The sequence below is a fragment of the Haliaeetus albicilla genome, chromosome 15 (genome assembly GCF_947461875.1).
Source record: "Haliaeetus albicilla chromosome 15, bHalAlb1.1, whole genome shotgun sequence".
Lineage (NCBI taxonomy): Eukaryota > Metazoa > Chordata > Aves > Accipitriformes > Accipitridae > Haliaeetus > Haliaeetus albicilla.
The window spans coordinates 367,710-392,943 of NC_091497.1; positions in this window are offsets into that span (position 1 = coordinate 367,710).

A 25,234-nucleotide genomic window follows, 5' to 3' on the forward strand; every position below is an offset into this window, starting at 1 on the left:
GGCCGGCACCGAAAATATTTTTGACAATACCTTGACCGGTGGTGAAAATATTTTCGACGGCAGCTCAGCCAGCTACGAAAATATTTTAGACGGGAGCTCGGTCGGCACCGAAAATATTTTCGACGGGAGCTCGGCCGGCACCGAAAATATTTTCGACGGGGTCTCGGCCGGCTCCGAAAATATTTTCGACGGGATCTCAGCCGGCACCGAAAATATTTTCGACGGCATGTTGGCCGGTGCCAAAAATGTTTTCGACGGAGGCTCGGCCGGCCCCGAAAATATTTTCGACAGTACCTCATCAGGTGCCGAAAATATTTTCGACGGAAGCTTGTCCGGTGTCTAAAATATTTTCGACAGGAGCTCAGCCGGCCCCGAAAGTATTTTCGACAAGGTTCTGACCGGCACCGAAAATATTTTAGACGGGGGCCCGGCCGGCACCGAAAATATTTTCGTCGGTGTCTCATCCGGCACCGAAAATATTTTCGATGGAGGCTCGGCCGGTGCCTAAAATATTTTCGATAGCAGTGTAGCGTTCGCCGCATATCAAGGTGCCACGATTAGATCACTGATCACCCCCAGACCAGGGAAAGAGACAGATAACACACACAGTGTGAGCGCCAACTTCCGCCTTTTATTGCGCAGTCAATTCCTTTTATACTAACAAGGGTAGGTGGGATTACGGACACATCATAAGGCTGCAACTAACCCTCTGACTTTCCGTGACATCGCGCGATCTTCCGAACGCCGAACCCTACATCTCCCCCCTCTCTATGACGAGTTGGCCTCTATTATTATGAACAATTCCACACCAAGAAATAACTAAGTAAAGTACTATGAGTATAAACATATTTCTACAACTAAGTTGAAACACTCTATCTTAAACACCCGTAAATGTCCCATTTACCCTGAAGAGCAAAGAGCTCCCTTATAGAAATTCACACAGGAGGTAGATTGAAAGTTATACAGATACATCATGAGGCTTGGAAAGAATTACTTCTATTACTCTATAAAGTTTATCATTGGTGCACTGATGTTAAGGCTTAATGTCTGAGGCACCTGGATTCCTGGCTGCGAGCTCTGACAGCTGGATCCCATAAGGCACGTATTGATGGACTCTGAGAGGGACGTCGTCCGGATACACATCAGGGTCCCCCAGTTGGCTTTGCATCCACTGCCAGAAGTTTGTAGCAGATACCCAAGGTGTCACAAGCCAGGAAAGGATGACAGCAACCTGTAGGAAAAAACACTCAAACACTACGAGGTTAGGGCTGGACGAATCATACGACTAGGAACCCATTTCAGTAGCCCTTCAGGTGTCTGTACACAGGCATACCCTCGCCCAAGACAACGCAACTCAAACGGCCCATCCCATTGGCGTGTCTGAAAGTCACGTACGCAGACCAACGGGTAGGGACCTTTCTCTTCCGTGTTCGTAAAGTGTCGTTGCGCCGCCGTCTCTTCCAGATCCCCTCGAACTGTCTGATTTAATGAAGTTAATCCAGTTAACAGAAGACGCTGTGTACGGAGAGCAGGTGTGTTTTCCTGTAACCAGGAGGGCTCCTCCTGCTCCCCCTCCCTAAGCCGATCGAGTAAGGCCTTTAAAGTTCGATGTGCTCGTTCTACAATGGCCTGGCCGGTGCTATTATGAGGGATGCCATGTTTACTTAACAAGCTGAACAAGGTAAAATTATTACAATAGCTAAAATCACAATAACTACAATAATGCCCATAATTCTTTAAGCCAACCCATTACCCCTAATGACCCAAACCATGAGGACTATGAGGAAGATGAACCATCCATACATTCTTGTGCCATCTTGCTCCACGAACTCATCCCAGCAATCGGTAGGTGCCAGCTTTCTGTGGGCGTCCCCACAGAGGCAACGATGGCCTCACCGTACACCAGCCTGATGCTCTTCGGAAAATCCCGGTATTTATACATTTGCAGAGGAAGGGGTTTTGGCACACGTGGCCAGCGGGTGCCAAAAGTCCGCCTCGGTTGCAATCTATGACACATGCGCTCGCTGGCCAGGCGCGCTGCACGAGTCATAGCCATCTTGTCTATTGGTTCGTGGGCTTTATGATGCGGTTGCGGTGCACAGAGAATCTTGACCTGTTATGTTAACCAAGGTGACCTATACATTAGTTTTTGACTGAGGTGGTATTCATATTGCCACATCATCTATGATGCTCCAGATGATGATGGTCATGCAAATTCAACAGGAGTCCGTCGTGGGCCTGTATCTGTGGAAACACAATCAACCTCGTTCCCAGGTTATTAATGGAAATAGACCTTACCCCTAATTTTGGCTTAAACTAACTTTTACGTTTACCCCACGCTGTCTTCCCATAATCACACTATGTTTAATCAAATTATGCTTAACACACTTTTTACCTAAAGCAAGTTCTATATACAATAAGGCACGCTGTTCTAAAAACCTCTCTGAAGGACTCAATGTCTGCTAGTCCTCTAAAGTGTAATACTCTATTAGTCAGAATCTGTCGGATCAGTGGCTCCAGCACCCGCCGGTGCCGTCCCAGTTGCCATTGGGACAAAGTCTTCAATTTCTCAAGGACTTTCCAGTGAAACGCCTCCCCTTTTTTTTTTTTTTTTTTTTTTTTTTACTCTCCTCCAATGCCTCTCCCTCTCGTCTGCAGAGGCTACTGCAGACGGCTCCGCGTCTATCGCGGGCGCGGTTGGTTTCACCGTCTCTGGTTCCGAGAGGCGGGATGGATGAAAGGGCGGTGGCGGGGGGGCGGATGGTTCTGCCCGGGGGCCGGCCGCGGCCGCGCCTGGCGGCGGCCGCTCCATGGCCGGCTGACACGCACCGCTGCAAGGTGGCGGGGGGGGGCGGAAAGGAAGGGAGGAGGGAGGGGGCGGAGGAAGCGCCGGAGGGGGTGCAGCTGACGGCTCAGCAGGCACAGGCTCAGGAGGCTCCGTCCGCTCTCCCGGCAAGGGCTCCCGATTTCCCCCGCGGGGGGTGTTTCCTCCTCTGCCACAGTCTCCAACCCCCGCTGCCTCCCAGTTATCCCCTCCGCGGGTGGCCGTTCCTCCCACTCTCTCAACTAACGGTACAAATCTCCCTTAACGTCCCCGCCTGGATCCCAGTCCAAGAGGCACTCCCCCCAAGTCCTTCCGAACCTCCCGCCGTAACTACCCCCATGGACACCGCAGAGGGGGCTCGTCCGTCCCCGCTGGTACCGTCCCTACAGGAAAAACCTCCGTCTCTGCCGTACTCTCCGTGTCCACGCTCTCAGTCAGAGATGGACCGCTCTGTGAGCGCCGCTCCACAGGCGCCCACTCCGTCTGAGTTTGACTCACTGTCCCTGGGGGCACTGCCCCCCCTTGGTTTTGAACCGGCGCTTCATCCGCAAACAAAACAGCTTGCGCCGCCGACCAACACTCCCCAGCTTTCCGTCCTGCCGTAACTACCTCCTCCACTCTCCCCCACGCTTGTAATCGTTCCGCAGCTCCGCGCTCACCCGCGAATGCCGACTGGAGCAACAGTTCCCGAATCTCTCCCCAATTTGGGGGACTTAATACTTCTTTGGGAGAGCCCATCCCTCCCCGGCGCAGCACCCATTGGATGCATTCGCCTGTGGGGCCCCTCCTAATCGTTCCGTGAGCACCCACCTTATCAGCCAACACTTTCAACACCTGAATCACTTGCGCAAGTTCCATCGTCGCCTAGTGCGACCGATCACGTCGGGGTCACCATTATGTAGCGTTCGCCGCATATCAAGGTGCCACGATTAGATCACTGATCACCCCCAGACCAGGGAAAGAGACAGATAACACACACAGTGTGAGCGCCAACTTCCGCCTTTTATTGCGCAGTCAATTCCTTTTATACTAACAAGGGTAGGTGGGATTACAGACACATCATAAGGCTGCAACTAACCCTCTGACTTTCCGTGACATCGCGAGATCTTCCGAACGCCGAACCCTACAAGCAGCTCGGCCGGCGTCAAAAATATTTTCAACGGCAGCTCGGACAGCCCCGAAAATATTTTCGACAGTACCTCGACCAGTGCCGAAAATATTTTTGACGGCAGCTCAGCCGGCACCAAAAATATCTTCGACAGGATCTCGGCCGGCACCAAAAATATTTTCGACGGAAGGTCGTCCGGTGTCAGAAATATTTTCGACGGGAGCTCGGACGGCCCCGAAAATATTTTCGACAGTACCTTGACCGGTGCCGAAAATATTTTCGACGGGACCGCGAACGGCGCCGAAAATATTTTCGACGGCGGCTTGGCCAGTGCCAAAAATAGTTTCGACGGGGGCCCAGCTGGCACTGAAAATATTTTCGACGGAGGCTCGGCTGGCATCCAAAAGATTTTCGACAGGATCTCGGACGGCACCAAAAATATTTTCGACGGGGTCTCGGCCGGCTCCGAAAATATTTTCGACGGGATCTCGGCCGGCACCGAAAATATTTTCGACGGAAGCTTGGCCGGCGTCAAAAATATTTTCGACAGGAGCTCGGACGGCCCCGAAAATATTTTCGACAGGACCTCGACCGGTGCCGAAAATATTTTCGATGGGACCTCGGCCGGCACCGAAAATATTTTACACGGGAGCTCGGCCAGCACCGAAAATATTTTCGACGGCGGCTCAGCTGGCTCCGAAAATATTTTCGATTGCAGCTCGGCCGGCACCGAAAATATTTTCAACGGGGGCTCGGCCGGCACCAAAAATATTTTCGACGGCGTGTTGGCCGGTGCCAAAAATGTTTTCGACGGTGGCTCGGACGGCCCCGAAAATAGTTTCGACGGGACCTCGAACGGCGCCGAAAATATTTCCGACGGGAGCTCGGACGGCCCTGAAAATATTGTCGACAGGGTCTCGGCCGGCTCCGAAAATACATTCGACAGGGTCTCGGCTGGCTCCGAAAATATTTTCGATGGGATGTCGGCCGGCACCGAAAATATTTTCGACGGGAACTCGGACGGCCCTGAAAATATTTTCGACAGGACCTCGACCGGCGCTGAAAATATTTTAGACGGGAGCTCGGCCGGCTCCAAAAATATTTTCGATTGGAGCTCGCCCGGCACCGAAAATATTTTCAACGGGGGCTCGGCCGGCACCAAAAATATTTTCAACGGCATGTTGGCCCGCGCCAAAAATGTTTTCGACGGAGGCTCGGAGGGCCCCGAAAATATATTCGATGGGGTGTCGGCTGGCTCCGAAAATATTTTCAACGGGATCTCGGCCGGCTCCGAAAATATTTTCGACGGAAGCTCGGCCGGTGTCAAAAATATTTTCGACGGGAGCTCGGATGGCCCCGAAAATAGTTTCGACGGGACCTCAAACGGCGCCGAAAATATTTCCGACGGGAGCTTGGCCGGCCCTGAAAATATTTTTAACGGGGGCTCGGACGGCCCCGAAAATATTTTCGACGGGACCTCAAACGGCACCGAAAATATTTTAGACGGGAGATCGGACGGCCCCGAAAATATTTTTAACGGGGGCTCGGACGGCCCCGAAAATATTTTCGACGGGAGCTCGGACGGCCCCGAAAATACATTCGACGGGGTCTCGGCCGGCTCCGAAAATATTTTCAACGGGATCGTGGCCGGCACCGAAAATATTTTCGACGGAAGCTTGGCCGGAGTCAAAAATATTTTCGACGGGAGCTCGGACGGCCCCGAAAATATTTTCGAAGGAATCTCAGCAGGCACCGAAAATATTTTTGACAGTACCTTGACCGGTGGCGAAAATATTTTCAACGGCAGCTCGGCCGGCTCCGAAAATATTTTCGATTGGAGCTCGGCCGGCTCCGAAAATATTTTTGATTGGAGCTCGGCCGGCACCGAAAATATTTTCAACGAGGGCTCGGTCGGCTCCAAAAATATTTTCGACGGCGTGTTGGCCGGTGCCAAAATGTTTTCGACAGAGGCTCGGAGCGCCCCGAAAATATATTCGACGGGACCTCGAACGGCTCCGAAAATATTTTCAACGGGATCTCGGCCGGCACCGAAAATATTTTCGACGGAAGCTCGGACGGCCCTGAAAATATTGTCGACAGGGTCTCGGCCGGCTCCGAAAATACATTCGACAGGGTCTCGGCTGGCTCCGAAAATATTTTCGATGGGATGTCGGCCGGCACCGAAAATATTTTCGACGGGAACTCGGACGGCCCTGAAAATATTTTCGACAGGACCTCGACCGGCGCTGAAAATATTTTAGACGGGAGCTCGGCCGGCTCCAAAAATATTTTCGATTGGAGCTCGCCCGGCACCGAAAATATTTTCAACGGGGGCTCGGCCGGCACCAAAAATATTTTCAACGGCATGTTGGCCCGCGCCAAAAATGTTTTCGACGGAGGCTCGGAGGGCCCCGAAAATATATTCGATGGGGTGTCGGCTGGCTCCGAAAATATTTTCAACGGGATCTCGGCCGGCTCCGAAAATATTTTCGACGGAAGCTCGGCCGGTGTCAAAAATATTTTCGACGGGAGCTCGGATGGCCCCGAAAATAGTTTCGACGGGACCTCAAACGGCGCCGAAAATATTTCCGACGGGAGCTTGGCCGGCCCTGAAAATATTTTTAACGGGGGCTCGGACGGCCCCGAAAATATTTTCGACGGGACCTCAAACGGCACCGAAAATATTTTAGACGGGAGATCGGACGGCCCCGAAAATATTTTTAACGGGGGCTCGGACGGCCCCGAAAATATTTTCGACGGGAGCTCGGACGGCCCCGAAAATACATTCGACGGGGTCTCGGCCGGCTCCGAAAATATTTTCAACGGGATCGTGGCCGGCACCGAAAATATTTTCGACGGAAGCTTGGCCGGAGTCAAAAATATTTTCGACGGGAGCTCGGACGGCCCCGAAAATATTTTCGAAGGAATCTCAGCAGGCACCGAAAATATTTTTGACAGTACCTTGACCGGTGGCGAAAATATTTTCAACGGCAGCTCGGCCGGCTCCGAAAATATTTTCGATTGGAGCTCGGCCGGCTCCGAAAATATTTTTGATTGGAGCTCGGCCGGCACCGAAAATATTTTCAACGAGGGCTCGGTCGGCTCCAAAAATATTTTCGACGGCGTGTTGGCCGGTGCCAAAATGTTTTCGACAGAGGCTCGGAGCGCCCCGAAAATATATTCGACGGGGTCTCGGCCGGCTCCGAAAATATTTTCAACGGGATCTCGGCCGGCACCGAAAATATTTTCGACGGAAGCTCGGACGGCCCTGAAAATATTGTCGACAGGGTCTCGGCCGGCTCCGAAAATACATTCGACAGGGTCTCGGCTGGCTCCGAAAATATTTTCGATGGGATGTCGGCCGGCACCGAAAATATTTTCGACGGGAACTCGGACGGCCCTGAAAATATTTTCGACAGGACCTCGACCGGCGCTGAAAATATTTTAGACGGGAGCTCGGCCGGCTCCAAAAATATTTTCGATTGGAGCTCGCCCGGCACCGAAAATATTTTCAACGGGGGCTCGGCCGGCACCAAAAATATTTTCAACGGCATGTTGGCCCGCGCCAAAAATGTTTTCGACGGAGGCTCGGAGGGCCCCGAAAATATATTCGATGGGGTGTCGGCTGGCTCCGAAAATATTTTCAACGGGATCTCGGCCGGCTCCGAAAATATTTTCGACGGAAGCTCGGCCGGTGTCAAAAATATTTTCGACGGGAGCTCGGATGGCCCCGAAAATAGTTTCGACGGGACCTCAAACGGCGCCGAAAATATTTCCGACGGGAGCTTGGCCGGCCCTGAAAATATTTCCGACGGGAGCTTGGCCGGCCCCGAAAATATTTTCGACGGGACCTCAAACGGCACCGAAAATATTTTAGACGGGAGATCGGACGGCCCCGAAAATATTTTTAACGGGGGCTCGGACGGCCCCGAAAATATTTTCGACGGGAGCTCGGACGGCCCCGAAAATACATTCGACGGGGTCTCGGCCGGCTCCGAAAATATTTTCAACGGGATCGTGGCCGGCACCGAAAATATTTTCGACGGAAGCTTGGCCGGAGTCAAAAATATTTTCGACGGGAGCTCGGACGGCCCCGAAAATATTTTCGAAGGAATCTCAGCAGGCACCGAAAATATTTTTGACAGTACCTTGACCGGTGGCGAAAATATTTTCAACGGCAGCTCGGCCGGCTCCGAAAATATTTTCGATTGGAGCTCGGCCGGCTCCGAAAATATTTTTGATTGGAGCTCGGCCGGCACCGAAAATATTTTCAACGAGGGCTCGGTCGGCTCCAAAAATATTTTCGACGGCGTGTTGGCCGGTGCCAAAATGTTTTCGACAGAGGCTCGGAGCGCCCCGAAAATATATTCGACGGGGTCTCGGCCGGCTCCGAAAATATTTTCAACGGGATCTCGGCCGGCACCGAAAATATTTTCGACGGAAGCTCCGCCGGCGTCAAAAATATTTTCGACGGGAGCTCGGACGGCCCCGAAAATATTTTCGACAGGACCTCGACCGGTGCCGAAAATATTTTCGATGGGAGCTTGGCCGGCACCGAAAATGTTTTAGACGGGAGCTCGGACGGCACCGAAAATATTTTCGACGGCGTGTTGGCCGGTGCCAAAAATGTTTACGACGGAGGCTCGGACGGCCCCGAAAATAGTTTCGACAGTACCTCGACCGGTGCCGAAAATATTTTCGACAGGACCTCGACCGGTGCCGAAAATATTTTCGATTGGAGCTCGGCCGGCACCGAAAATATTTTAGACGGGGGCTCGGCCGGCACCAAAAATATTTTCGACGGCGTGTTGGCCGGTGCCAAAATGTTTCCGACGGAGGCTCGGAGGGCCCCGAAAATATTTTCGACAGGGTCTCGGCTGGCTCCAAAAATATTTTCGACAGGACCTCAACCGGTGCCGAAAATATTTTCGATGGGAGCTCGGCCGGCACCAAAAATATTTTAGACGGGAGCTCGGCCAGCACCGAAAATATTTTTAAAAGGGGCTCGGCCGGCACCGAAAATATTTTCGACGGCAGCTCGGCCGTCTCCGAAAATATGTTCGATGGGATCTCGGCCGGCACCGAAAATATTTTCGACGGAAGCTCCGCCGACGTCAAAAATATTTTCGACGGGAGCTCGGACGGCCCCGAAAATATTTTCGACAGTACCTCGACCGGTGCCGAAAATATTTTCGATGGGAGCTCGGCCGGCACCGAAAATATCTTCGACAAGTTCTCGGCCGGCACCGAAAATATTTTCGACGGAAGCTCGTCCGGCTCCGAAAATATTTTCGAAGGGAGCTCGGCCGGCACCGAAAATATTTTTGACAGTACCTTGACCGGTGGCGAAAATATTTTCGACGGCAGCTCAGCCGGCTCCGAAAATATTTTCGACGGGAGCTCGGCCGGCTCCGAAAATATTTTCGATTCGAGCTTGGCCGGCACAGAAAATATTTTCAACGGGGGCTCGGCCGGCACCAAAAAAATTTTCGACGGCGTGTTGGCCGGTGCCAAAATGTTTTCGACAGAGGGTCGGACGGCCCTGAAAATAGTTTCGACAGGGTCTCGGCCGGCTCCAAAAATATTTTCGACGGGATCTCGGCCGGCACCGAAAATATTTCCGACGGAAGCTCAGCCGGCACCGAAAATATTTTCGACAGGAACTCGGACGGCCCCGAAAATATTCTCGACAGGACCTCGACCGGTGCCGAAAATATTTTTGATGGGAGCTCGGCCAGCACCGAAAATATTTTAGACGGGGGCTCGGCCGGCACCAAAAATATTTTCGACGGCGTGTTGGCCGGTGCCAAAATGTTTCCGGCGGAGGCTCGGACGGCCCCGAAAATATTTTCGACAGGGTCTCGGCCGGCTCCAAAAATATTTTCGACAGAACCTCGACCGGTGCCGAAAATATTTTCGATGGGAGCTCGGCTGGCACCAAAAATATTTTAGACGGGAGCTCGGCCAGCACCGAAAATATTTTTAAAAGGGGCTCGGCTGGCACCGAAAATATTTTCGAGGGGAGCTCGGCCGGCTCCGAAAATATTTTCGATTGCAGATCGGCCGGCACCGAAAATATTTTCAACGGGGGCTCGGCCGACACCAAAAATATTTTCAACGGCGTGTTGGCCGGTGCCAAAAATATTTTCGACGGGAGCTCGGACGTCCCCGAAAATATTTTCGACAAGGTTCTGACCGGCACCGAAAATATTTTAGACGGGAGCCCGGACGGCACCGAAAATATTTTCAACGGGGGCTCATCCGGCACCGAAAATATTTTCGATGGAGGCTCGGCCGGTGCCTAAAATATTTTCGACGGCGGCTCGGCCGGCTCTGAAAATATTTTCGATGGGAGCTCGGCCGGCACTGAAAATATTTTCGATGGAAGTTCGTCCGGCGTCAAAAATATTTTCGACGGGAGCTCGGACGGCCCCGAAAATATTTTCGACAGGACCTCGACCGGTGCCGAAAATATTTTCGACGGGAGCTCGGCCGGCACCGAAAATGTTTTTGATTGGAGCTCGGACGGCACCGAAAATATTTTCAACGGGATCTCGGCCGGCACCAAAAATATAGTCGACGGCGTGTTGGCCAGTGCCAAAATGTTTCCGGCGGAGGCTCGGACGGCCCCGAAAATAGTTTCGACGGGACCTCGAACGGCGCCGAAAATATTTTCGACTGGAGCTCGGACGGCCCCGAAAATATTTTCGACAGGGTCTCGGCCGGCTCCGAAAATATTTTTGACGGGATCTCGGCTGGCACCGAAAATATTTTCGACGGAAGCTCAGCCGGCGTCAAAAATATTTTCAACGGGGGCTCGGCCGGCACCAAAAATATTTTCGACGGCGTGTTGGCCGGTTCCGAAAATATTTTCGACGGGAGCTCGGACGTCCCCGAAAATATTTTCGACAAGGTTCTGACCGGCACCGAAAATATTTTAGACGGGAGCCCGGACGGCACCGAAAATATTTTCAACGGGGGCTCATCCGGCACCGAAAATATTTTCGATGGAGGCTCGGCCGGTGCCTAAAATATTTTCGACGGCGGCTCGGCCGGCTCTGAAAATATTTTCGATGGGAGCTCGGCCGGCACCGAAAATATCTTCGACAAGTTCTCGACCGGCACCGAAAATATTTTCGACGGAAGCTCGTCCGGCAGCGAAACTATTTTTGACAGTACCTTGACCGGTGCGGAAAATATTTTCGACGGCGGCTCAGCCGGCTCCGAAAATATTTTCGATTGGAGCTCGGCCGGCACCGAAAATATTTTCAACGAGGGCTCGGCCGGCTCCAAAAATATTTTTGACGGCGTGTTGGCCGGTGCCAAAAATGTTTTCGACGGAGGCTCGGACGGCCCCGAAAATATATTCGACGGGGTCTCGGCCGGCACCGAAAATATTTTCGACGGGATTTCGGACGGCACCGAAAATATTTTCGACGGAAGCTCCACCGGCGTCAAAAATATTTTCGACGGGAGGTCGGACGGCACCGAAAATATTTTCGACAGTACCTCGACCGGTGCCGAAAATATTTTCGACAGGAGCTCGGCCGGCACCAAAGATATTTTAGACGGGAGCTCGGCCGGCACCGAAAATATTTTTAACAGCGGCTCGGACGGCCCCGAAAATATTTTCGAGAGTACCTCGACCGGTGCCGAAAATATTTTCAACGGCGCCTCGGACGGCACCGAAAATATTTTAGACGGGAGCTCGGCCGGCTCCGAAAATATTTTCAACGGGGGCTCGGCCGGCACCAAAAATATTTTCAACGGCGTGTTCACCGTTGCCAGAAATGTTTTCGACAGAGGCTCGGACGGCCCCGAAAATAGTTTCGACGGGACCTCGAACGGCACCGAAAATATTTTCGAAGGGATCTCGGCCGGCACCGAAAATATTTTCGAAGGAAGCTCGGCCGGCGTCAAAAATATTTTCGACGGGAGCTCGGATGGCCCCGAAAATATTTTCGACACTACCTCGGCCGGTGCCGAAAATATTTTCTATGGGAGCTCGGCCGGCACCGAAAATATTTTAGACGGAAGCTCGGCCGGCGTCAAAAATATTTTCGACGGGAGCTCGGACGGTCCCGAAAATATTTTCGACAGGACCTCGAACGGTGCCGAAAATATTTTCGATGGGAGCTCGGCCGGCTCCGAAAATATTTTCGATTGGAGCTCGGCCGGCACTGAAAATATTTTCGACGGAAGCTCCGCCGGCGTCAAAAATATTTTCAACGGCAGCTCGGACGGCCCCGAAAATATTTTCGACTGTACCTCGACCGGTGCCGAAAATATTTTCGACGGCGGCTCGGCCAGCACCGAAAATATCTTCGACAGGATCTCGGCCGGCACCGAAAATATTTTCGACGGAAGCTCGTCCGGCGTCAGAAATATTTTTGACGGGAGCTCGGACGGCCCCGAAAATATTTTCGACAGTACCTCGACCGGTGCCGAAAATATTTTCGACGGGACTGCGAATGGCGCCGAAACTATATTCGTCGGCGTGTTGGCCGGTGCCAAAAATGTTTTCGACGGAGGCTCGGAGGGCCCTGAAAATATATTTGACGGGGTCTCGGCCGGCTCCGAAAATATTTTCGACGGGATCTCAGCCGGCACCGAAAATATTATCGACGGGAGCTCGGCCGGCGTCAAAAATATTTTCGATGGGAGCTCGGCCGGCACAGAAAATATTTTTGACAGTACCTTGACCGGTGGCGAAAATATTTTCGACAGCAGCTCAGCCGGCTCCGAAAATATTTTCGATTGGAGCTTGGCCGGCACCGAAAATATTTTCAACGGGGGCTAGGCCGGCACCAAAAATATTTTCGACGGCGTGTTGGCCGGTGCCAAAATGTTTTCAACGGAGGCAGGACGGCCCCGAAAATAGTTTCGACGGGACCTCGAAAGGCGCCGAAAATATTTTCGATGGGAGCTCGGCCTGTGCCTAAAATTTTTTTGACAGCAGGTCGGGCGGCTCCGAAAATATTTTCAACGGGGGCTCGGCCGGCACCAAAAATACTTTCGATGGAAGCTCGGCCGTCGTGAAAAATAATTTCAACGGGAGCTTGGACGGCCCGGAAAATATTTTCGACAGTACCTCGTCCGGTGCCGAAAATATTTTCGACGGGAGCTCGGTTGGTACCGAAAATATTTTCGACGGAAGCTCGGCCGGCGTCAAAAATATTTTCAACGGGAGCTCGGACGGCCCCGAAAATATTTTCGACAAGCTTCTGACCGGCACCGAAAATATTTTAGACGGGGGCCCGGCCGGCACCGAAAATATTTTCGTCGGTGTCTCATCCGGCACCGAAATTATTTTAGATGGAGCCTCGGCCGGTGCCTAAAATATTTTCGAAGGCGGCTCGGCCGGCACCGAAAATATTTTCGACGGGAGCTCAGACAGTTCCGAAAATATTTTCGACGGGAGCTTGGCCGGCATTAAAATATTTTCGACGGAGGCTCGACCGGCTCCGAAAATATTTTCGATGGGACCTCAGCCCTAACCAAATATATTTTCGACAAGAGCTTGGCTGGCACCGAAAATATTTTCGTCAAGGTTCCGCCCGGCACTGAAAATATTTTCGACGGAACCTTGGCCAGCACAGAAAATATTTTCGATGGCGTGTTGGCCAGTGGCAAAAATGTTTTCGACAGGTGCTGGGCCGGTACCAAAAATATTTTCGACAGGACCTTGAACGGCGCCGAAAATATTTTCGATGGGGGCTCGGCCGGCACCGAAAATATTTTCGACGAGAGTTCGGCTGCCACCGAAAATATTTTTCACAAGGTTCTGGACGGCACCAAAAATATTTTCGACGGGGGCCCAGCCGGCATCCAAAATATTTTCGACGGGAGCTCGGACAGCGCGGAAAATATTTTCGATGGGGGCTCGACCGGCACCGAAAACGTTTTTGACGGGACCTCAGCTGGCACCAAAAATATTTTCAACGAGAGCTCGGCTGGCACCGAAAATATTTTTGACGATGTCTCAGCCGGCACCGAAAATATTTTTCGACCGGGACTCGGCTGGCACCGAAAATATTTTTGAGAAGATTCCGGCCGGCACCGAAAATATTTTCTACCGGGACTCGGCTGGCACCGAAAATATTTTTGAGAAGATTCCGGCCGGCACCGAAAATATTTTCTACCGGGACTCGGCTGGCACCGAAAATATTTTTGAGAAGATTCCGGCTGGCACCGAAAATATTTTTGAGAAGATTCCGGCCGGCACCGAAAAAGTTTTCGACGGGTCCTCAGCTGGCACCGAAAATATTTTCGACGGAGGCTCGGCCGGTGTCCAAAATATTTTCGACCGGGTCTCGGCCGGCTCCGAAAATATTTTTGACGGGATCTCGGCAGGCTCCGAAAATATTTTCGACGGGGTCTCGGCCGGCTCCAAAAATATTTTCGACGGATCCTCGGCCGGCATCAAAAATAATTTCGATGGGAGCTCGGCCAGCCCTGAAAATATTTTCGACATTACCTCGACCGGTGCCGAAAATATTTTCGACGGTGTCTCAGCCGGCACCAAAAATATTTTCGACCGGGACTCGGCTGGCACCGAAAATATTTTCGACGGTGGCTTGGCCGGCACCGAAAAAATTTTCGACCGGGACTCGGCTGGCACCGAAAATATTTTTGACAAGATTCCGGCCGGCAACGAAAATATTTTCGACGGGACCTCAGCCGGCACCAAAAATATTTTTGACGGAGCCTCGGCCGGCACCGAAAATATTTTCGATGGTCTCTCAGCCGGCACCGATATATTTTCGATGGCAGCTCGGCCGATACATTAAATATTTTTGTCGGGACCTCAGCCGGCACCAAATATATTTTCGTCGGGACCTCAGCCGGCACCGAAAATATTTTCGACGGCGGCTCGGCCGGCACCGAAAAAATTTTCGACAGCGGCTCGGCCGGCACCGAAAAAATTTTTGACGGCGGCTCAGCCGTCACTGAAAATATTTTCGATGGTGTCTCAGCCGGCACCGATATATTTTCGACAGCAGCTCGGCCGATACAGAAAATATTTTCGTCGGGACTTCAGCCGGCACCAAATATATTTTAGACGGGGGGCCAGCCGGCACCGAAAATATTTTCGACGGTGGCTCAGCCGGCACTGAAAATATTTTCGACCGGGACTCGGCTGGCACCGAAAATATTTTCGACGGTGTCTCAGCCGGCACCGAAAATATTTTCGACCGGGACTCGGCTGGCACCAAAAATATCTTAGACAAGGTTCCGGCCGGCACCGAAAATATTTTCAACGGTGTCTCGGTCGGCACCGAAAATATTTTCGACGGGGGCTCGGCCGGCTCTGAAAATATTTTTGACGGGAGCTCGACCGGCACCAAAAAAGTTTTCGACGGGTCCTCAGCCGGCACCAAAAATATTTTCAACAAGAGCTCAGCCGATACAGAAAATATTTTCGACGGTGTCTCAACCGGCACCGAAAATATTTTCGACGGAGGCTCGGCCGGCGTCCAAAATATTTTTGACGGGATCTCACACGGCGCCGAAAATATTTCCGACCGGGTCTCGGCTGGCTCCGAAAATATTTTCGACGGGGTCTCGGCCGGCTCCGAAAATATTTTCGACGGATCCTCGGCCGGCATCAAAAATATTTTCGACGGGAGCTCGGCCGGCCCTGAAAATATTTTCGACATTACCTCAACCGGTGCCGAAAATATTTTCGACGGTGTCTCAGCCGGCACCAAAAATATTTTCGACCGGGACTCGGCTGGCACCGAAAATATTTTCGACAAGATTCCAGCCGGCACAGAAAATATTTTCGAAGGGACCTCAGCCAGCGCTGAAAATATTTTCAACAAGGTTCCCGCCGGCACCGAAAATATTTTCGACGGGACCTCAGCCGGCACCAAAAATATTTTTGACGGGGGCTCGGCCGGCACTGAAAATATTTTCGACGGTGTCTCAGCCAGCACCGGAAATATTTTCGACCGGGACTCGGCTGGCACCGAAAATATTTTTGACAAGATTCCGGCCAGCACCGAAAATATTTTCGACGGTGTCTCAGCCGGCACCGAAAAAATTTTCGACTGGGACTCGGCGGACACCGAAAATATTTTCGACGGCAGCTCGGCCTGCACCGAAAATATTTTCGACGGGACCTCAGCCGGCACCAAAAATATTTTTGACGGGGGCTCGGCCGGCACCGAAAATATTTTCGACAGAGGCTCGGCCGGCATCCAAAATATTTTCGACGGGAGCTCGGCCAGGCCTGAAAATATTTTCAACGGGGGCTCGACCAGCACCGAAAACACCTTTGACGGGACCTCGGCCGGCACCAAAAATATCTTAGACAAGGTTCCGGCCGGCACCGAAAATATTTTCGACGGTGTCTCGGCCGGCACCGAAAATATTTTCGACGGGGGCTCGGCCGGCTCTGAAAATATTTTTGACGGGAGCTCGACCGGCACCGAAAAATTTTTTGACGGGTCCTCAGCTGGCACCAAAAATATTTTCAACGAGAGCTCGGCCGGCACCGAAAATATTTTCGTCGGTGTCTCAGCTGGCACCGAAAATATTTTCGACGGAGGCTCGGCCGGCGTCCAAAATATTTTTGACGGGATCTCACACGGCGCCGAAAATATTTTCGACCGGGTCTCGGCCGGCTCCGAAAATATTTTCGACGGGGTCTCGGCCGGCTCCAAAAATATTTTCGACGGATCCTCGGCCGGCATCAAAAATAATTTCGATGGGAGCTCGGCCAGCCCTGAAAATATTTTCGACATTACCTCGACCGGTGCCGAAAATATTTTCGACGGTGTCTCAGCCGGCACCAAAAATATTTTCGACCGGGACTCGGCTGGCACCGAAAATATTTTCGACGGCGGCTTGGCCGGCACCGAAAAAATTTTCGACCGGGACTCGGCTGGCACCGAAAATATTTTTGACAAGATTCCGGCCGGCAACGAAAATATTTTCGACGGGACCTCAGCCGGCACCAAAAATATTTTTGACGGAGCCTCGGCCGGCACCGAAAATATTTTCGATGGTCTCTCAGCCGGCACCGATATATTTTCGATGGCAGCTCGGCCGATACATTAAATATTTTTGTCGGGACCTCAGCCGGCACCAAATATATTTTCGTCGGGACCTCAGCCGGCACCGAAAATATTTTCGACGGCGGCTCGGCCGGCACCGAAAAAATTTTCGACAGCGGCTCGGCCGGCACCGAAAAAATTTTTGACGGCGGCTCAGCCGTCACTGAAAATATTTTCGATGGTGTCTCAGCCGGCACCGATATATTTTCGACAGCAGCTCGGCCGATACAGAAAATATTTTCGTCGGGACTTCAGCCGGCACCAAATATATTTTAGACGGGGGGCCAGCCGGCACCGAAAATATTTTCAACAAGAGCTCGGCCGATACAGAAAATATTTTCGACGATGTCTCAACCGGCACCGAAAATATTTTCGACGGAGGCTCGGCCGGCGTCCAAAATATTTTTGACGGGATCTCACACGGCGCCGAAAATATTTCCGACCGGGTCTCGGCTGGCTCCGAAAATATTTTCGACGGGGTCTCGGCCGGCTCCGAAAACATTTTCGACGGATCCTCGGCCGGCATCAAAAATATTTTCGACGGGAGCTCGGCCGGCCCTGAAAATATTTTCGACATTACCTCAACCGGTGCCGAAAATATTTTCGACGGTGTCTCAGCCGGCACCAAAAATATTTTCGACCGGGACTCGGCTGGCACCGAAAATATTTTCGACAAGATTCCAGCCGGCACAGAAAATATTTTCGACGGTGTCTCAGCCGGCACCAAAAATATTTTCGACCGGGACTCGGCTGGCACTGAAAATATTTTCGACGGCGGCTTGGCCGGCACCGAAAAAATTTTCGACCGGGACTCGGCTGGCACTGAAAATATTTTTGACAAGATTCCGGCCGGCACCGAAAATATTTTCGACGGGACCTCAGCCGGCACCAAAAATATTTTTGACGGAGCCTCGGCCAGCACCGAAAATATTTTCGATGGTGTCTCAGCCGGCACCGATATATTTTCGATGGCAGCTCGGCCGATACATTAAATATTTTTGTCGGGACCTCAGCCGGCACCAAATATATTTTCGTCGGGACCTCAGCCGGCACCGAAAATATTTTCGACGGCGGCTCGGCCGGCACTGAAAAAATATTTGACGGCGGCTCAGCCGTCACTGAAAATATTTTCGATGGTGTCTCAGCCGGCACCGATATATTTTCGACAGCAGCTCGGCCGATACAGAAAATATTTTCGTCGGGACTTCAGCCGGCACCAAATATATATTAGACGGGGGGCCAGCCGGCACCGAAAATATTTTCGACGGTGGCTCAGCCGGCACTGAAAATATTTTCGACCGGGTCTCGGCTGGCACCGAAAATATTTTCGACAAGATTCCGGCCGGCACCGAAAATATTTTCGACGGTGTCTCGGCCGGCACCGAAAATATTTTCGACGGGGGCTCGGCTGGCTCTGAAAATATTTTTGACGGGAGCTCGACCGGCACCAAAAAAGTTTTCGACGGGTCCTCAGCCGGCACCAAAAATATTTTCAACGAGAGCTCGGCCGATACAGAAAATATTTTCGACGGTGTCTCAGCCGGCACCGAAAATATTTTCGACGGAGGCTCGACCGGCGTCCAAAATATTTTTGACGGGATCTCACACGGCGCCGAAAATATTTTCGACCGGGTCTCGGCCGGCTCCGAAAATATTTTCGACGGGGTCTCGGCCGGCACCGAAAATATTTTCGACGGATCCTCGGCCGGCATCAAAAATATTTTCGACGGGAGCTCGGCCGGCCCTGAAAATATTTTCGACCGGGACTCGGCTGGCACCGAAAATATTTTTGACAAGATTCCAGCCGGCCCTGAAAATATTTTCGACGGTGTCTCAGCCGGCACCGGAAATATTTTCGACCGGGACTCGGCTGGCACCGAAAATATTTTCGACAAGATTCCGGCCGGCACAGAAAATATTTTCGAAGGGACCTCAGCCAGCGCCGAAAATATTTTCAACAAGGTTCCCGCCGGCACCGAAAATATTTTCGACGGGACCTCAGCCGGCACCAAAAATATTTTTGACGGGGGCTCGGCCGGCACTGAAAATATTTTCGACGGTGTCTCAGCCGGCACCGGAAATATTTTCGACCGGGACTCGGCTGGCACCGAAAATATTTTTGACAAGATTCCGGCCGGCACCGAAAATATTTTCGACGGTGTCTCAGCCGGCACCGAAAAATTTTCGACTGGGACTCGGGGGTCGCCGAAAATATTTTCGACGGCAGCTCGGCCTGCACCGAAAATATTTTCGACGGGACCTCAGCCAGCACCAAAAATAGTTTTGACGGGGGGCCAGCCGGCACTGAAAATATTTTCAACGGTGTCTCATCCGACACCGAAAATATGTTCGACGGAGGCTCGGCCAGCGTCAAAAATATTTTCAACGGGAGTCCGGCTGGCACCGAAAATATTTTCGACGGTGTCTCAGCCGGCACCGAAAATATTTTCGACCGGGACTCGTCTGGCACCGAAAATATTTTCGACAAGATTCCGGCCGGCAGCGAAAATATTTTCGACGGGACCTCAGCCGGCACCAAAAATATTTTTGACGGAGCCTCGGCCGGCGCTGAAAATATTTTCGATGGTGTCTCACCTGGCACCGATATATTTTCGACGGCAGCTCGGCCGATACATAAAATATTTTCATCGGGACCTCAGCCGGCACTAAAAATATTTTAGACGGGGGGCCAGCCGGCACCGAAAATATTTTCGACGGTGTCTCAGCCGGCACCAAAAATATTTTCGACCGGGACTCGGCTGGCACTGAAAATATTTTCGACAAGATTCCAGCCAGCACAGAAAATATTTTCGATGGTGTCTCAGCCGGCACCGAAAATATTTTCGACGGACGCTCAGACGGCGTCCAAAATATTTTTGACGGGAGCTCGGCCGATACAGAAAATATTTTCGACGGGAGTTTGGCCGGCTCCGAAAATATTTTCGGCAAGTTTCCGGCCAACAGCGAAAATATTTTCAATGGACACTCAGCTGGCACCGAAAAATTTTTCGACGGGGGCTTGGCAGGCACCGGAAATATTTTCGACGGTGTCTCGGCCGGCACCGAAAATATTTTCGACGGGGGCTCGGCAGGCTCTGAAAATATTTTTGACGGGAGCTCGACCGGCACCGAAAAAGTTTTCGACGGGTCCTCAGCCGGCACCAAAAATATTTTCAACGAGAGCTCGGCCGGCACCGAAAATATTTTCGACGGTGTCTCAGCCGGCACCAAAAATATTTTCGACGGAGGCTCGGCCGGCGTCCAAAATATTTTTGACGGGATCTCACACGGCGCCGAAAATATTTTCGACCGGGTCTCGGCCGGCTCCGAAAATATTTTGGACGGGGTCTCGGCCGGCTCCGAAAATATTTTCGACGGATCCTCGGCCGGCATCAAAAATATTTTCGACGGGGGCCCAGCCGGCGCGGAAAATATTTTCAACGCGATCTCGGCCGGCTCCGATAATATTTTCGATGAGAGCTCGGCCGTCGCCGAAAATATTTTCGACGGGACCTCGAAAGGTACCGAAAATATTTTCGACGGGGGCTCGGCCGGCACCTCAAATATTTTCGACGGCAGATCGGCCGATACAGAAAATATTTTTGACGGGAGTTCGGCCGGCTTCGAAAATATTTTCGACGAGAGCTCGGCCGGCACCGAAAATATTTTCGACAACGTTCCAGCTGGCACCAAAAATATTTTCGACGGGGGCCCGGCCGGCACCGAAACTATTTTCGACGATATGTCAGCCGGCACCGAAAATATTTTTGAAAGAGGCTCGGCTGGCGTCCAAAATATTTTAGACGGGATCTCGGCCGGCACCGAAAATATTTTTGACAGTACCTTGACCGGTGCGGAAAATATTTTCGACGGCGGCTCAGCCGGCTCCGAAAACATTTTCGGCGGGAGCTCGGATGGCTCCGAAAATATTGTCGACAGGACCTCGACCGGTGCCGAATATATTTTCGATGGGAGCTCGGCCGGCACCGAAAATATTTTAGACGGGAGCTCGGCAGGCGTCAAAAATATTTTCAACGGGATCTCGGCCGGCGTCCAAAATATTTTCGACGGGAGCTCGGACGGCCCCGAAAATATTTTTGACGGGGTCTCGGCCGGCTCCGAAAATATTTTCGATGGCATCTCAGCCGGCTCCGAAAATATTTTCGACGGGGTCTCGTCCGGCACCGAAAATATTTTCGACGGAAGCTTGGCCGGCGTCAAAAATATTTTCAACGGGAGCTCGGCCGGCCCCAAAAATATTTTCGACAAGGTTCTGACCGGCACCGAAAATATTTTATACGGGGGCCCGGCCGGCACCGAAAATATTTTTGTCGGTGTCTCATCCGGCACCGAAAATATTTTCGATGGAGGCTCGGCCGGTGCCTAAAATATTTTCGAAGGCGGCTCGGCCGGCTCCGAAATTATTTTCGACGGGATCTCAGCCGGCACCGAAAATATTTTTGACAGTACCTCGGCCGGTGCCGAAAATATTTTAGACTGGAGCTCGGCCGGCACCAGAAATATTTTCGAAAAGGTGCCGGCCGGCACCGAAAATAGTTTAAACGGCGGCTCGGCCGGCTCCGACAATATTTTCGACGGGAGCTCGGCCGGCACCGAAAATAGTTTCGATGTCTACTCGGTCGGCTCCGACAATATTTTCGATGGGAGCTCATCCGGCACCGAAAATATTTTTAACGGGGGCTCGGACGGCCCCGAAAATATTTTCGACATTACCTCGACCGGTGCCGAAAATATTTTCGACGGCGGCTCGGCCGGCACCAAAAATATTTTAGACGGGAGCTCGGCCGGCACCGAAAATATTTTCGACGGGAGCTCGGCCGGCACCAAAAATATTTGTGACAGTACCTTGACCGGTGCGGAAAATATTTTCGACGGCGGCTCAGCCGGCTCCGAAAACGTTTTCGACGGGAGCTCGGATGGCTCCGAAAATATTGTCGACAGGACCTCGACCGGTGCCGAAAATATTTTCGATGGGAGCTCGGCCGGCACCGAAAATATTTTAGACGGGAGCTCGGTCGGCACCGAAAATATTTTTAACAGGGGCTCAGCCGGCACCGAAAATATTTTTGACGGCGTGTTGGCCGGTGCCAAAAACGTTTTCGACGGGGTATCGGCCGGCACCGAAAATATTTTCGACGGAAGATTGGCCGGCGTCAAAAATATTTTCGACGGGAGCTCGGCTGGCCCCGAAAATATTTTCGACAAGGTTCTGACCGGCACCGAAAATATTTTCGACGGGGGCCCGGCCGGCACCAAAAATATTTTCGAATGCGGCTCGGCCGGCTCCGAAAATATTTTCGACGGGAGGTCGGTCGGCACCAAAAATATTTTCGACAAGGTGCCGGCCGGCACCGAAAATATTTTTGACAGTACCTTCACCAGTGGCGAAAATATTTTCGACGGCAGCTCAGCCGGCTCCGAAAATATTTTCGATGGGAGCTCGGCCGGCTCCGAAAATATTTTCAATTGGAGCTCGGCCGGCACCGAAAATATTTTCGACGGCGTGTTGGCCGGTGCCAAAAAGTTTTCGACGGAAGCTCAGCCGGCGTCAAAAATAGTTTTGACGGGACCTCGAACGGCGCCGAAAATATTTTAGACGGGAGCTCGGCCGGCGTCAAAAATACTTTCAACAGCAGCTCGGATGGCCCCGAAAATATTTTCGACAGTACCTCGTCCGGTGCGGAAAATATTTTCGATGGGAGCTCAGCTGGCACCGAAAATATTTTCGACGGGAGTTCGGCCGGCACCAAAAATATTTTTGACAGTACCTTGACCGGTGCGGAAAATATTTTCGACGGCGGCTCAGCCGGCTCCGAAAACATTTTCGACGGGAGCTCGGATGGCTCCGAAAATATTGTCGACAGGACCTCGACCGGTGCCGAAAATATTTTCGATGGGAGCTCGGCCGGCACCGAAAATATTTTAAACGGGAGCTCGGTCGGCACCGAAAATATTTTTAACAGGGGCTCGGCCGGCACCGAAAATATTTTCGACGGAGGCTCGGACGGCCCCGAAAATGTTTTCGACAGTACCTGGACCGGTGCGGAAAATATTTTCGACGGCAGCTCAGAAGGCTCCGAAAATATTTTCGATGGGAGCTCGGCCGGCTCCGAAAATATTTTCGATTGGAGCTCGGCCGGCACCGAAAATATTTTCGACGGCGTGTTGGCCAGTGCCAAAATGTTTTCGACAGAGGCTCGGACGGCCCTGAAAATAGCTTCGACGGGACCTCGAACGGCGCCGAAAATATTTTCGACGGGAGCTCGGATGGCCCCGAAAATATTTTCGATGGGAACTCGGCCGGCTCCGAAAATATTTTCGACGGGATCTCGGCCGGCACCGAAAATATTTTCGACGGAAGCTCGGCCGGCGTCAAAAATATTTTCGACCGGAGCTCGGACGGCCCCGAAAATATTTTCGACAGGACCTCGACCGGCACCGAAAATATTTTAGACAGGAGCTCGGCCGGCACCGAAAATATTTTACACGGGAGCTCGGCCGGCACCGAAAATATTTTTAACGGGGCTCGGGCGGGTCCGAAAATATTTTAGACGGCGTGTTGGCCGGTGCCAAAAATATTTTCGACGGGAGCTCGGACGGCCCCGAAAATATTTTCGACAAGGTTCTGACCGGCACCGAAAATATTTTAGACGGGGGCCCGGCCAGCCCCGAAAATATTTTCGACAAGGTGCCGGCCTGCACCGAAAATAGTTTCGACGGCGGCTCGGCCGGCTCCGACAATATTTTCGACGGGAGCTCGGCCGGCACTGAAAATATTTTCGACGGGAGCTCAGCCGGCACCGAAAATATTTTCGACGGCGTCTCGGCCGGCTCCGACAATATTTTCGACGGGACCTCGAACGGCGCCGAAAATATTTTCGATGGGGGCTCGGCCGGCACCGAAAATATTTTCGATGAGGGCCCGCCTGGCACCGAAAATATTTTAGACGGAACTCAGCTGGCACCGAAAATATTTTCGACGGGATCTGGGCCGGCGTCGAAAATTTTTTCGATATGGTCTCGTCCGGCGTCAGAAATATTTTTGACGGGAGCTCGGATGGCCCCGAAAATATTTTCGACGGGGTCTCGGCTGGCACCGAAAATATTTTAGACGGGAGCTTGGCCGGCTCCGAAAATATTTTCGATGGGATCTTGGCCGGCACCGAAAATATTTTCGACGGAAGCTCGGCCGGTGTCAAAAATATTTTCAACGGGAGCTCGGACGGCCCCGAAAATATTTTCGACGGAAGCTCGTCCGGCGTCAGAAATATTTTTGACGGGAGCTCGGACGGCCCCGAAAATATTTTCAACAGTACCTCGACCGGTGCCGAAAATATTTTCGACGGGACCGCGAACGGTGCCGAAAATATTTTCGACGGCATGTTGGCCGGTGCCAAAAATATTTTCGACGGGGGCCCAGCTGGCACCGAAAATATTTTCGACGGAGGCTCGGCTGGCATCCAAAATATTTTTTAACGGAAGCTCGGCCGGCGACAAAAATATTTTCGATGGGAGCTCGGACGGCCCCGAAAATATTTTCGACAGGACCTCGACCGGTGCCGAAAATATTTTCAAAGGCGGCTCAGCCGGCACCGAAAATATTTTAGACGGGAGCTCGGCCGGCACCAAAAATATTTTCGACGGCAGCTCAGCCCGCTGCGAAAATATTTTTGACGGGAGCTCGGCCAGCACCGAAAATATTTTCAATTGCAGCTCGGCCGGCACCGAAAATATTTTCGACGGCGTGTTGGCCGGTGCCAAAAATGTTTTCGACGGAGGCTCGGACGGCCCCGAAAATATTTTTGACAGTACCTCGACCGGTGTCGAAAATATTTTCGACGGGAGCTCGGCCGGCACCGAAAATATCTTCGACAGGATCTCGGCCGGCACCGAAAATATTTTCGACGGAAGCTCGTCTGGCGTCAGAAATATTTTTGACGGGAGCTCGGACGGCCCCGAAAATATTTTCGACAGTACCTCGACCGGTGCCGAAAACATTTTCGACGGGACCGCGAACGGCGCCGAAAATATTTTAGACGGGAGCTCAGCCGGCACCGAAAATATTTTTAACAGGGGCTTGGACGGCCCCGAAAATATTTTCGACAGTACCTCGACCGGTGCCGAAAACATTTTCAATGGCGAATAGGCCGGCACCGAAAATATTTTAGACGGGAGCTCGGCCGGCACCGAAAATATTTTTGACAGTACCTTGACCGGTGG